This window comes from Physeter macrocephalus, chromosome 16 (genome assembly GCF_002837175.3).
Source record: "Physeter macrocephalus isolate SW-GA chromosome 16, ASM283717v5, whole genome shotgun sequence".
Classification (NCBI taxonomy): domain Eukaryota; kingdom Metazoa; phylum Chordata; class Mammalia; order Artiodactyla; family Physeteridae; genus Physeter; species Physeter macrocephalus.
The window spans coordinates 21,872,060-21,886,149 of record NC_041229.1 but is presented as its reverse complement, the minus strand read 5'-3'; the positions used below and the strand labels follow the sequence as shown (position 1 = coordinate 21,886,149).

At 36.3% G+C, this 14,090-nt stretch overlaps 1 long non-coding RNA gene across 1 annotated transcript; it reads right to left on the bottom strand.

Moving 5' to 3' along the window:
- Nucleotides 1-1,259: 1,259 nt before the first annotated feature.
- Nucleotides 1,260-6,994, bottom strand: LOC114488043 (uncharacterized). Its single transcript, XR_003683732.2, has 3 exons — nucleotides 4,690-6,994; nucleotides 3,303-3,389; nucleotides 1,260-1,372 (listed from the first exon to the last, which is right to left on the bottom strand). It is a non-coding gene; the product is annotated as an uncharacterized lncRNA (long non-coding RNA).
- Nucleotides 6,995-14,090: the final 7,096 nt, after the last annotated feature.

Below are 14,090 nucleotides of genomic sequence, written 5' to 3'. Positions count from 1 at the left end.
CTAGTTTGAGAACCACTGCTAGAAGTTTCTCAAATGTGTAGGGAAATCTCTTCATTACTACAAAACAAGACCCCTCTACCATGAAATAAACAATCTAGACAGCTGAGAAAGCCACACCGCTGGCCCTTGGAAAAACCTAACTGTTTTTAAAATCCTTTAATTCAGAGGTCAGCAAACTATGGCTCATGGAACAAATCCAGCTCCCCATCTGTTTCTGTAAAGACCATGATTTAAAAATTAAAAGAAGATAATTTTATGACATATAAAAATGTAAGAAAGAATAAAAAATAAAATTGTATGAAAGTCGGATTTCAGTGTCCATGAATGAAGTTTTACTGGAAGGCAGGCAGCCAGGCTCCTTCACTTACATATGCCCATGGCTGCTCTTGTGCCAAAACAGCAGGGTTGTGTACTTGTGACAGAAACTATTTGGCATGCAAAGTTGAAAATATTTAATATCTGGACCTACCTTTACAAAAAAAGTTTGCCAACTCCTACTTTATTCAGTAATTACAATCTACTAACCTTGAAGCAAAATATAATCATAGTGATTTCCTCTTAAATGTACAATTTTCCTTTTAATTCCACAGGCAAAAATCTAATAGTTTAAAAGAATTCTTAGGAAAGTCAAATCAGAACCATTTTTATCTACAAGGTAAATCAAATAACCCACACAGAGCATCTGGAGAATGTTGTTAATTATTCTACTTTCTCTCTGTCTTCAGTATTCTAATAAGTGACAAAAAAAATGACTGGTGAATTTTAATGAAATACTCCATCACGTTTAGTTCTGAAAACTAGTTTAGCAATCTCCTCCACAGGCATTTCCTCAGGTGTTTCACTTAAACTGTGAGCCTGTCTCAAGGCTGCACTGTTACTTACTTCTCAGGCCTCAAGCTGTGGCCACCTTCCTCCCTGGCTCTTTCCCAGGCTGAAACTCTCCAGGCAATCTGATCCTCAACCTCTTGATTTTTTTTCTAGACCAAGTTCAGTTCTTATCACTGAAGTCCTGCTCACCAAATTTCTGAAATATTTTCTTTAACATCTATTAACTAGCTCAAACAGCCTATTTCTATACATATCCATCTTCACTTCTCAAATTGCATTTTTTTCTAGATTTCTAAGATCCCTTGAGCACAGACCCTTCACTTGATTTCGAGGGCTTTAACACTCAATAAAAAGAAAAGGATGCTTTCTCACCCCCACGGGTGTAAATCGTATATTTCAACTTCAAATCTTTAAGCTATACTCACCTTTTCTTGAAAATGGGAGCACTAAACTCTTCACAGGTTGGCGTTACTAGCCCACACCAAACAGTGGAATAAGTCTGGTCCCCTATTTGATGGGGTTTGATCTCCAGGTCACTGTTACTCTGTATTCAACATAATATTTAGAGCATTCTTCTTTGGCCTCTAAACTAATAAATACATTCACTTTAAGTTATGCAGACAAGAAAATCCTCTGAAGGGCACCGTCATGTAAACATGTCTCAATTGGAAAGTTGGCGTTTTGTAGTTTAAAAAAAAGGGTGGGGGAAGATTTCAATTCAAAGAAACCCAAACCCAAATGCAGACTCTGCCACTATGGTGGCCTTTGGGCAGGTTACTGAACTCTAAAATGGGATAGTGCACCTACCTCCAAGGACACCTGCAGCATTTATGATATCTTTGTACAGATTAGGAAAGTGTGTCCCTTCCTCCAGGCACAGGTGTGGTCCCAAGGTGCACGCTTGTCTGGTACACACTAAATTTGTATGTCTGTTCCTCCACTTCTGCCACTATGCTTGTGTGAGCTTCTTGAGATCTGGCTCCTTTCCAACTTCATCTCACAAACAACTCTTCCCTGGGCTCACTTAGCTCTGGACATACTGCCCTCCTTCCTGTTCCTTGAACCAGTAAGCCCTTTCTTGCCTCAAGGTCTTTGCATATGCTGTTCTCTCTACCTGGAATGCTTTAAAGCGAATCTTGTAAATTGGTGTCTAGTGGGCCACTTCCAGAGAGCAGATATATTGTTTGGCTTGCAAAACATTTTCTAAAATTTTTTAAATAGCTGACGTGTAAAATTTGAGAGATTTCACATAAAATTACATTTCTACTTAAATATTTAAAGCATTATTCTTTGGATGCTTTTTAAAAAAAAACTGTTTGCTGGCTTATCTTGGAAAATCAAAGTAGCACTGCTTTGAGGAGATGCCACCCTCTTTAGACAGGGCGGGAAGATTCCCCCACCAGGCAGAGTGTGCTCATTTGATCCTTCTGGGCATTTGCATTTGCCATCTTGATTTAAATTTATAAAGCTAGGCTTCTTTTTTTTCAGGTGGCAACTTATATGCCAGTTCCTCACAGAGACTTTTTCTGACCTTCCTATCCCCAATTATCATCCTATTTTCCACAACTCAGTCCCTTGTTTCTTTCACAGCATTGATACAAATTTGCTGCTTTTATAGGTCAAAGATGGTTGAATATTACGATTCAATCTAATACGATTCACAACTTTTAAATTATTCTGCATGTGTTTCATGACTTACCATAGAAAGTAAGTCCATTAATAAGGATCTAGTCTTCTTCACTATTGTATCCTCAATGATTAGTAGGTACACAGTACCTGGAAGGTGCTAGGCACTAAAATATTTGGATGAATAAATGCAAGGACTCCTCCTACCAAAAGTTCCTTAGTAGCTCCAGAACATACACAAAACCCATTTTTACCTATCCTGAGGTACCTAGAAGTAGCCCAAGTTATAAGTGGACTTTCCTAACCCACAGCCCAAGGCAGTCCTACTATCTCCTGCTCAACTCAAGAGCTGGTTTTAGGCCCAGACTTCATCAGCCTCTGCTTACATAGCTGACACCCCTGGTTCTAGCACTGGAAATTACTCCTAAGGTATGATTTTTTCCTGGAACCCCTGTGCAAACCAGCATTGAGACCACCATTGGACATCCACTGAGATGTTCCCTCAGCCCTAATGGGAAGCTGGGGGAAAATTGTACGTGTTCCTGAGATAACTGCTGACAACTGCAATAACCTCTACATCCTTGGAGATGTTAGCAAGGGGTCTGTTGTTCCCCAGATCTTTGTATGTATTGATATCTCTTGTCAACTTGTCTGTCACACTATATCTTAACTCTTCGTTTCTTCCTCTAGACTATGAATGTTTTTAAAAATTATTTATGAATCCTCAGGACCTAACTTCAAGTACTTAACAAGTGCTTAGTGAATGAAATTATTTGAATGGATTAAATCATTCAAATACCACATGGTGTACCCCTAAAAGGTAAACATGCATACAGATTTTCACTTACTAGGTACAATCTCATGGACTGGAGCAGGGCTGTGGGGTGGGGTTCATGCCAGTGTCAGCTTCAGACATCTGGAGTTGAAGGAGGACACTACAAGAAAGAGCATTTTCCTGTTCGGTGTTTGTGGAAAACACTTCCCAGAAGATACTGTACAGTTAAGCTAAGCGAGAAACTAGTCTAACTCCAAAGAAATTGCTCTCTTCAATGATTTTCTTACTGTCAAAGCCAGTGTACATTGAAACATTGTAACAGACCTGTTTCCTATGGCGTTGGTGGTCACCCAGGATGTTTAACTCTGCCCTGCTGTGTTTCTGCAGCTCTCTCCTGAACGTACTCCTCTTGCTTTGGCCAGCCCTTAAATGTTGGTGCTCACCAGTGCTCTGTACTAGCTGTTCTTTCCTTACACTTTCTCCTTGGGAACTCTTATGACATTCCATCAGCATTCCAAATTTAAAATTGTCCAAAAAAAGCATCACAGGCACATCCACACCTGCTTCCCCTCATGATTCTCCAGTGTTTCATAGCACCACCTTCTGAATCTCAAAGTCTATACTTTCTCAATACAAACAGGTAGTTCCAGCACACTCCAAGTCTTTTTGTGCCTGAAAGTATTTGCATACATAGTTCCCGCTATCTGGATAGCCCTCCTATCTTTGTCCCTCACGCCCTCCTGCCATTAAGAATAACTCATTCTTAAAGGCTTGGCTTAGGAATCATCTCCTCCAGGGAGTCTTCCACCAAGATTAGATGCCTTCCTCTGAGCTCCCAGAATTCACCCACCTCATTCATTTAACAAAAAATATTGAGCTCTATCAGGCACCAGGCATTGCTCGAGGCACTGAGCACATTTCATTGCACAAAACAGCAAAATTCCTGCCCTCATGAAGCTTACATTCCAGTGGGAGAAGACAGATAATAAACAATACAAATAGGTAAAAAAATATTAAAATATATCAAAATATAAAATACATATTAAAATATTAAATATATATATAGTGTGTTGGATAGTAAGTGCTATAAAGAAAAATAATTAAGAGACATGGGTAGGGAATACTGGGGAAAGTGTAATTTTAAATAGGGTAGTAAGGGAAGGCCACACTGAGGTGACATTTAAGCAAAATCCTGGAAGTGACAAGGAAGTGCATCATAAAAATACCTGGGGAGAAAAGGTATTCCAGGCTGACGTAACAGGAGCACTGGCTAGTTTAGAGAATAACAAGGAAGCCAGTTGACCTCAATTCAGTGAGAAAAGTGGAAATCAGCAGATGAGGTCTGAGAGTGACAAGGAATCAGATGATCTTGGGCTCTGAATGACCATTGAGAAGGATATAGCTTTTACTGAGATGGAAAAGGTCTGGAGAATTTTTGAGCATGACAGGCTGTGACTTACCTTTTTAAGGCTACTGTCTTCATGACTGTAGAATATCAAGAGAGGAATCCAGAAAACCCATCAGAAGGCTCTAGCAATAATACAAGCAATCTTGGTGTGTGGAACAGGGTGATAGCTGTGGAGGATGTATGAAATGGTTATTTTTTGAATATATTATATATTTTGAATGTTGGGCCAACAGGTCTGTGGTTGGATCGGGGGTGGGTTATGAGAGAAAAAGAAGAATCACATTACAGTCAAGGTTTGGGCCAGATCCACTGAAAGGAGGGAAGAAGAAGAGGAAGACTGAGACAGGAGCAAGTGGGCAGTGGGTGGGAGAAGACCTCGAGTTTGGTTTGACATAGCAAGTTTGAGATGCTTATTAGATATCAAAGTGGACATGTTAGGTAGATAGTTGGATATACACATCTGGAGTTCAAGGTAGAGGGTTTTGGCTGGAGATTTGAGTTTTTAGCATACAGATGGTATCTCAAGCAACAACACTGGAGGAGGTCACTAAGTGAACCAAGTGTAGATGGGGTAGACCTGGGCCTTGGCACACTCCAACATTAACAGGTTGAGGAGGGAACATTACTTACTCATACACACACATTATTTACTTTGTCTACTGGGAGTAGACCATGAACTCTTTACTGCTCAGGACAAACCATGTCTATTTTATCTCTACATACTTAGCACAGGGCCTGGCACACACTCATTAAACATATGCTGAGCAATACCGTCTAAAGAGAATCACAAATAAAATCCTTAAAAGGCAAGAAGACATAAAAATTGGAATCCAAAGGACTGGAGTATAAATACTAATACCCACAATACTGACAGATGAACAAAAATATTATGAAAAACAAAATGACAGAAGTTAATAAACACCTTTAATATGCCAAGCTGTAAACAAACTAGTCCATGTATATTATTACAGTCAATGCTCATAAAATCAATAGTGTTACTCCCATTTAACAGATGAGGAAACTGAGGTTCAAAATGGCTGAGTGGCTTCCTAATGTCACACATCTAGAAAGTGGCCAGGCCACAATTCAAACCCAGATGCAATTAACTCTACATCATGCTGCTTCACATCTATTCCAAACACTCTAAATGCCAGTCAGACTGCCTGTGTATCTAATGTGCTCTGGACCGATAAAACCTGGATCTAAGTATCTACTGTAAAAAACAAAAACAATGGCTAAAAAAGCAAGAGAATCTGGGAAAGGATCCCTGAACCCTTAGAATGGGGATAACCATGGGCTATGAAGTCTGTAATTTGACTTGACAATTTCTGAGTATGCCTGAAAACCTATGCAGAAACAGCAGGGATCAGAACTCAGTAGCACTAGGAAGCTGAAAGAGCAACAGAGAGATGGTGAACACTATAGACTGAGGACCTAGACTTTATGAGCCTCTCCGGTACATCAGCTTAGAATTTACTGTGAATCTCAGGGAACAGGGGAAGAGAGGGAGACTGCAAACCACTAAGATCAGTGTTTCTTCTATCTGATTAACATGAAATATCATTAGCACTTTGAAACTAATTAGGCTGTACCCGCCAAAATATTTGATACCCAAGAAAATCACTTAAGAACCAAAAGTACATAGGTACAAGAGCAATATCTGATCTGAAAAGTGAGGTGTGAAATCAAAGGACATTTTCTTAAAGTCAGAAAGAAAGATCACATAATAGGATGAATTAAGTTGACCTACCTCCTTAAAAATCAAAGAAAACTTTGATATTCTTTGAAATAATTTTCCTGTTTCTTGGTGTCGTGCTCGAGTGTTTTGCAATGATCTGAGTTTGTCATTTTCCATTTTAATAAAGTAAGCAAATGAAAACTCTACACTGAGGAAATGGTGGCACTCAAAGGAAATTAAAAACCAAAAAGCTACCAAAGTACCCTCAGAAAGGTACTGATTTCCTTCTTTTTTAAAAATAGCATTTTCTGATTCTAAAATTTGAAGAAGTCAGAGAATTTTTATATACTGGCAGATCTTTTACACTTGAGCCCTCAAAAGTGAAACATTAAGGCCATTATAGCTATGTCACCTTTTTTTTTTCTTTTTTCTTTTTTTTTTTTTTTTGCGGTACGCGGGCCTCTCTCTCTGTTGTGGCCTCTCCCGTTGCGGGGCACAGGCTCCGGACGCGCAGGCTCAGCGGCCATGGCTCACGGGCCCAGCCGCTCCGCGGCATGTGGGATCTTCCCGGACTGGGGCACGAACCCGTGTCCCCTGCGCATCGGCAGGCGGACTCTCAACCACTGTGCCACCAGGGAAACCCAGCTATGTCACCTTTTAAACCTGAAATACAGAAATCCAATTTATGAAAAGGAAAAGTGCCTACTTTTCTTATAAAGGTGCTTCAATAAGCACATACTACTATTTAAATTTTTTAAATGTAAAAAGTGCACCTACATCATTTAAGTAAAAAAAAAACTTCCTAACACAATATCTTAAACAGGATAAAACAAAAGCAGTGTTTGTACAACAATATATGGCAGTATTGTATATAAAGCAAAGTAAAAATATAAATGTTCATCAGAAGTTAAGGAGCATCCACATAATTAAATACTGTGGTATTTTTGTACTTATATGTAACGATTTCCAAAATACACCATTCAGTGCAAGAAGCACAACACTGTGTATACAGAATGTTATACCTTATGTAAACAACAAAAAGTGTACAACATATGCATGCTTCTACATGTACAGGTAATTTCCAGGAGGCACAAGTTGAAAAAACTAGTTACCTTTGGGGAGAGCTGCAGGGCTAGAGGACAAAGCAAGGAGGCTTACTTTTTTGTGTTACCCTATTTTTATCTACTGAATTTTGTTTCATGTTCACTTATATATTTTTTAAATTTTAATGATTTAACCAAGTTTTTAAAAAATTACACTTCAGTCATACAGTAGCTAAGTATGGCCTAAAAGCACCTTTAGTATTTGGCAACTCCAACACATAACATGGCAATACTAGAAGCCAATGAAAAATATGCTTTTCTTAAAATAGCTATAATACCTAATTTCTAGTTTTTTAAAAACAATTTTCTTTATGCATAGCTGAAAGTTGTTTTTTTAATAAAAAAGGAGGGACTCTGGCAATAACAGTTATTTTAATGCTTAAAATAATCTCCAAAGAAAATAACCAGGTACTTCCCTGGTGGTGCAGTTGGATAAGACTCCATGCTCCCCATGCAGGGGGCCCAGGTTCGATCCCTGGTCAGGGAACTAGATCCTGCATGCATGCTGCAGCTAAGAGTTTGCATGCCGCAACTAAGGAGCCGGTGAGCCGCAACTAAGGAGCCATGGAGCCACAACTAAGGAGGCTGTTTGCCACAACTAAGACCCAGTGCAACCAACCAAATAAATAAATAAATAAATAAATATTTTAAAAAGAAAGAAAGAAAATAACCAAAGGGGGAAAAAACAATCCTTAAATATCCCAGTTTTCTGAAGCTTTGCTATGATACAAACTATTGCTATATACATTTACAAAAATCAGCAAAGACAATTAACCAGTGTCTGAGAAGGAAATTCTACCTGTACTGTTTGAGGTAATGGGTATCCTGATATTTACTTAAAGTAAAAAAATAATTTATAGTAAAAAAAATGGTAAACTTAGTGGCAAGTTAAATAAGTAATTAACAAAAGGGTTATAAGAAAACTTTAATATTAAATTACATTTCAATACTGGCTATTCTCCTATAAACCATTATTATTAAGGTTGCTTACATTCAATAAATTCTACTATAAGAAAGCCAGACACGTTGATATTAAAGAAAATGCAACTCCTTAGTGGCAGAGAACCAAGTTAACATTAGCTAGCCTACCTAGTGATTAATTTATAACTTTGATGCTCCCCAGAAGCTGTAATTTTACAAATGAAGAAAATATTTCCCAGCCTCATTAATCAAGTCAATAGCCTGCTTCTTTGTATGCTAATTAGCACCTACTAATAACCTCTCTTAACTCCTGAACATTTTATCTCAAGTTTTCTTTTGGTTTTTACTACTTTTACTTTTTATACCTTAATTTGAGTCAACGTCCCAAGTCCCTAACTACAATTTCCTTGACACAGTCACAGGGTCACATCTATCTCCCATAACTCTACCAGTGCTTTGCATAAATACCAACTGCTCTGTAAATCACTGGAAGAAGGACTGCATCTATGAATGCATATGTATGTAGGTATTAATCTTATTACTTTATGGAAAAAAATCCATGCCTCCTCATATCCCATTCAGCTTTCTTTTCATAGTATCATTAAACTGAAAACCTCTTAAATTTGTAATGCCTAAGAACTAAGGCATAATTGCTCAAAAATAAGGTAGTGGAGAACATTTTCCTACCTGTATACATCACATCAGTAATCTAAAAGACATACTGGTTTCCAGTCTTCCTATTGCTTGAGAATATTCCTGAAACATTAATGCCAATAATCTCCTCTAAAGATGAAACTATTTCTCCAATGGATATATTTTCTATACATTTTGATTCAAAGCCTTTGATACAGCCTATGTCCCCGCAGTTCATTATAAACATTCTTAAAACATCAGCTTATACTGAAATGTAATGTGGCCCAGCACATTAAACTAGATTATAAATTATTCAGATGGTTAGGTTCTGGGTTCTAATTTCAGGTTTTATACTGTTTGGTACTCTAGTTTTTACAAAATGGAGGTATTCTCTTAAGATATTTTAAGAATACGTATAAACTGCTAAGTAGTAGTGATTTGATTTGATTTAGCCCCTACCAACAAAAACATTTTTCATACTTATAATCAACTTTTAAAAGATTTTAATATTTCTTGAAAAAAATGATAATTTAATCAATGTAAAAGTTCTAAGAAACTAAAATGTGCTATCATGCAGTATATTTGCAAGCATTAATTAAAGAGTTTAAAAGAAAGTAAACAGATCTTTGATTATGATTTCCTTTTGCATACACTGATTTTGTCTTTTGATAGAAAGTACTTTTAAAACACACAAATTAAGAAGCTGCAAAATTCTACATTTAATCTACATACCAATGATAAACCACCATATTTTAAAGTTAGTGGGGAGGGAAACCATCCACCTGTAACTTAGATTACCGAAAGATCACATACCTATATTCAAAATTTTTATGGCCTAAAAATTGAGAAGTATATTGTATTAAGAATTGTCTGAGGAAAACAAGCAAAAATAAGGGAAAAAAAAAAACCTAACGTATCATTTGGGCATAAACACATGAATCGAATCTAGCAAGAAAGTTAAGTTGATGAGCATAATCAAATGATTCTCAACTTTAAAAAACCTACAGAAATTTCCAAAGTAATTTGTTCAAAGCTATCACAGCCAGTGAATAGTTAATTGTGTGTATATATTCTGAGATAATCTTCATTGAGTTGTTTTGATGAATATAACCCCTTCACAATGATCTGAAAGAATATTTTTACACTAACCCCTTAAAACCTATTTCAAAAAACCCTTCAAGTTTCTTCCAGTCACTACATTATTAGAATCATCTGAGAGCAAAAGGATGTTGATAGAACTGTTGTAAGCACACTCTGCAGTAATAGTTTTTCAACTATAAACAATTATTAATAATTCACAAGTACATGGATATTAAAATTTGGTCATTACATTTTAGTGAAACAATGAATCTGAAATCTAAATGTCTGTATCTAATTCCAGAGAAATGCTCTGAAACAGACAATCTAATTCAGAACTATGAAACTGCTTATAAAATTAGAGCACAATAGAGTACAACAACCTGCAATTAGAACTCAGAAGCAAATCCATTTGTTCTTGCGTGTCTTTAATTTCTAGTTCTCTTTTTGTGCCACTAAAGAACCCATTCTTAAAAGGTCACGGATAAAACAGAGGTCTTAACTGTCCCCAAAAGAGGTCATTTGGAAAATAAGCAGAAGGAATAACATTACTATATATAGCAAACAGGAGAGCAAAATACATCTACATATTTCCTTTAAATACTCAGAAGGTAGTAATATCATTCCCATGACCACAGCTTTTCTTCAGGCTAATTACATTATAGGACTTTCTAGTATACTTTACATAGCAGCATGAATTTTCCTTTGGAGCAAAGTTTAGTTATTATTCCCTTTTGTAACTGCATTCCCAAAGGCACCAGATGTCTTCAAATCAAACTAAACCACCTCAGCAGAGAATTAAAGGCTCCATAAATTCCTGACCCAACCTACCCTAGCTTTATCATCCTGCAGTCAATACACAGGAAATTACATTTTCTATTGTAGTCAAGACAGTGTACTTTTCATCTCTCTAGACTTCGACCATTGTACATATCTCTCTTGTCTCTTTAAAAAACACAAGACTAAAAGCACACGCAACAAAAGAAAAACAGATAAATTAAACTTCATCAAAATTAAAAACTTGTGCATCAAAGGATACTATCAATAAAATAAAAAGGCAACTCACAGAATGGAAGAATGTTTGCAACTCACGTATCTGATACGGAACTAACATCCATAACATAAAAAGAACTCCTACAATTCAACAAAAAACAATTTAAAAATGGTCAAAACATGAATATACACTTCAGCAAATAAGATACAAATGGTGAATAAGCATATGAAAAGATGTTCAACATCAGAGAAATGCATCATACGGAAATGCAAATCAAAACCAAAATGAGATACCAGTTCACCCACTTGGATGGCTATTATCAAAAACAAACAATAAAGGGACTTCCCTCGTGGTCCAGTGGTTAGGACTCATCCACTGCTGTTGCCTGGATTCAATCCCTGGTCGGGGAACTAAGATCCCACAAGTGGCACAGCCAAAAAACAAACAAACAAACAAGCAAAAAAATAAAAATTGTTGGTGAGGATGTGGAGAAATTGGCACCCTTATGCATTGCTGGTGGGAATAATGCAGTTGCTGAGAAAGACAGTATTGACAGTTCCTCAGAAAATTAAACACAGAATTACCATATGATTCATCAATTCCATTTCTTGGTATATACTGAAGAACTGAAAGCAGTAACTCGAACAGATACTTGTACATCAATGTACATAATAGCAGCATTGTTCACAATCGTCAAAATGTGGAAATAATCCAAATGGCCATTAACCAATGAATAGATGAAGAAAATGTGGTATATACATACAACTGAATATTATTTTGCCTTTAAAAAAAAGATAAAAACAACTCTGATACATCCTATAGTGTGGCTGAACCTGAAAAACATTGTTACGTGAGATAAGTTTGACACAAAAGGACAAATACAGGAGTCAGTCCACTTATATGAGGTATCTAGAATTGTCAAATTCAAAGGCAGAAATTAGGATAGTGGTCACCAGAGACTGGGAAGAGGGAGGAATGGGGAGTTAGTATTTAATGGGTACAGAGAATCTGTTTGGGATGATGAAATGTTCTGGAGATGGATAGTGGTGATGGTTGCACAACAATGTGAATATACTTAATGTCACTGAACACTAGAAAATGGCTAAAATGGTAAATCTTACATATATTTTAACACAATACAGTAATGAAGATTCAACTGAAATCTCCCAACTCCACTGAACTTCACAGTACTTAATACAGATTACTAATTACTATATACTGACTGGTTTGTCAATTGGGTATAAAAATGAGTCTTTCTATAAAGTTAGAAAAACTTCTAAATTAGGCACTTTATTTTTTAGGATATCTTTAAATATTGATCAGTGTTTAAAATTTGACCTATAAAATGAAAATTAAGCAATTTATCAGAGAACAACCATACTTGAGAAACTGTGCTGTGGATTCTTATTCTCTACCAGTTGCTTATTTTCCTCTATTGCTCTTTATGTTGTAGTAGTCTCCTTCATGACACTGTGTATCATTTTATCCAAATTAGCTAAAATTTAAAAGCAAATAATTACATAAATGGAATGATGGCATATAAAAGACTCTAATGCTAGATCTGAATTACACAGACTTTTCAGTATAAACAAAAGGAAAGGGAGGGAGAAGGTAGTACTGCCTTAAGAGTTTAAGACATACTTGCATTTCTAGGTCTAAAACGAAAGGTAAAACATTTTAAGTTGCAAAAAGTTAAGAGCTATCATGGCATACATTGTAACACGGCACAAGAAGAATTTGATATAACAAATCCGCATTTTATCAAAAGGAATTTTTCCAAGGATTATTACATAAATCTCAGAAATTCTGATCCCATGTTGCCAAGATGTACATTTAGCTATATAGACTTATTAAAGATAAACTAAAACCAGTAAACTACTTTTAGGAGCAAACTAAATGACATGCATAATTACCAAAGTGAACCTAAATTTTAAAAATGTTCATTAAATATAAGTGAACAATTATAACAGAGCAATAAATTACAAGGATGGAAGCAACTGACTAGATATAAGCATGGAGGAATCTGGGCATACAAATAACATGAATCAACAAAATGTGTTGCCATCTTAAAAGAAATCTAGTATTGTAACAGATTATTGCAAATGATCCAAGAAATAAGATAAATATTTGAAGTTTCACATTTTAAGATAAAAACAAAGGGTCACAGTCATTCTAATCTTGCTTCTATATCCTAGAATATACCACATACTTAATAAAAGTGTATTGGGTAAATGAAGGTCATTAAATAAGAACCTGGAACCGTTAGTAGCTAAGGAACTCAAGCCAAATATAAACCTGAATTTAAAATATGTGCCATAAGGTAATTATCTTATTCAAAATCGTTAACCTTAAAATTTTGTGAGGAATAATGATGGATAGACACTTCAACTCCTAAAGCAGCATATGTAACCTCAAATCAGAAAACTATTGTTATCACAGTGGAAGAGAGGTTGAAATATTCAGGCAATAAAGCAAGAAGTCATCATCTTTCCAGAGGGAAAACGGCAGCTCTTAAAATCACTAAAGAGGGAGATATTAAGAAATAGGTCCAAGAGGGCAGACAGCAGAAGTAAGAACTACAATCCTGCAGCCTGTGGAAAAAAACCCATATTAACAGAAAGATAAACAAGATGAAAAGGCAGAGGGCTATGTACCAGATGAAGGAACAAGATAAAACCCAGAAAAACAACTAAATGAAGTGGAGATAGGCAACCTTCCAGAAAAAGAATTCAGAAAAATGATAGTGAAGATGATCCAGGACCTCAGAAAAAGAATGGAGGCAAAGGTCGAGAAGATGCAAGAAATGTTTAACAAAGGCCTAGAAGAATTAAAGAACAAACAAAAAGAGATGAACAATACAATAACCAAAATGAAAACCACACTAGAAGGAATCAACAGCAGAATAACTGAGGCAGAAGAACGGATAAGTGACCTGGAAGACAGAGTGGTGGAATTCACTGCTGCAGAACAGAATAAAGAAAAAAGAATGAAAAGAAATGAAGATAGCCTAACAGACCTCTGGGACAACATTAAACGCAACAACATTC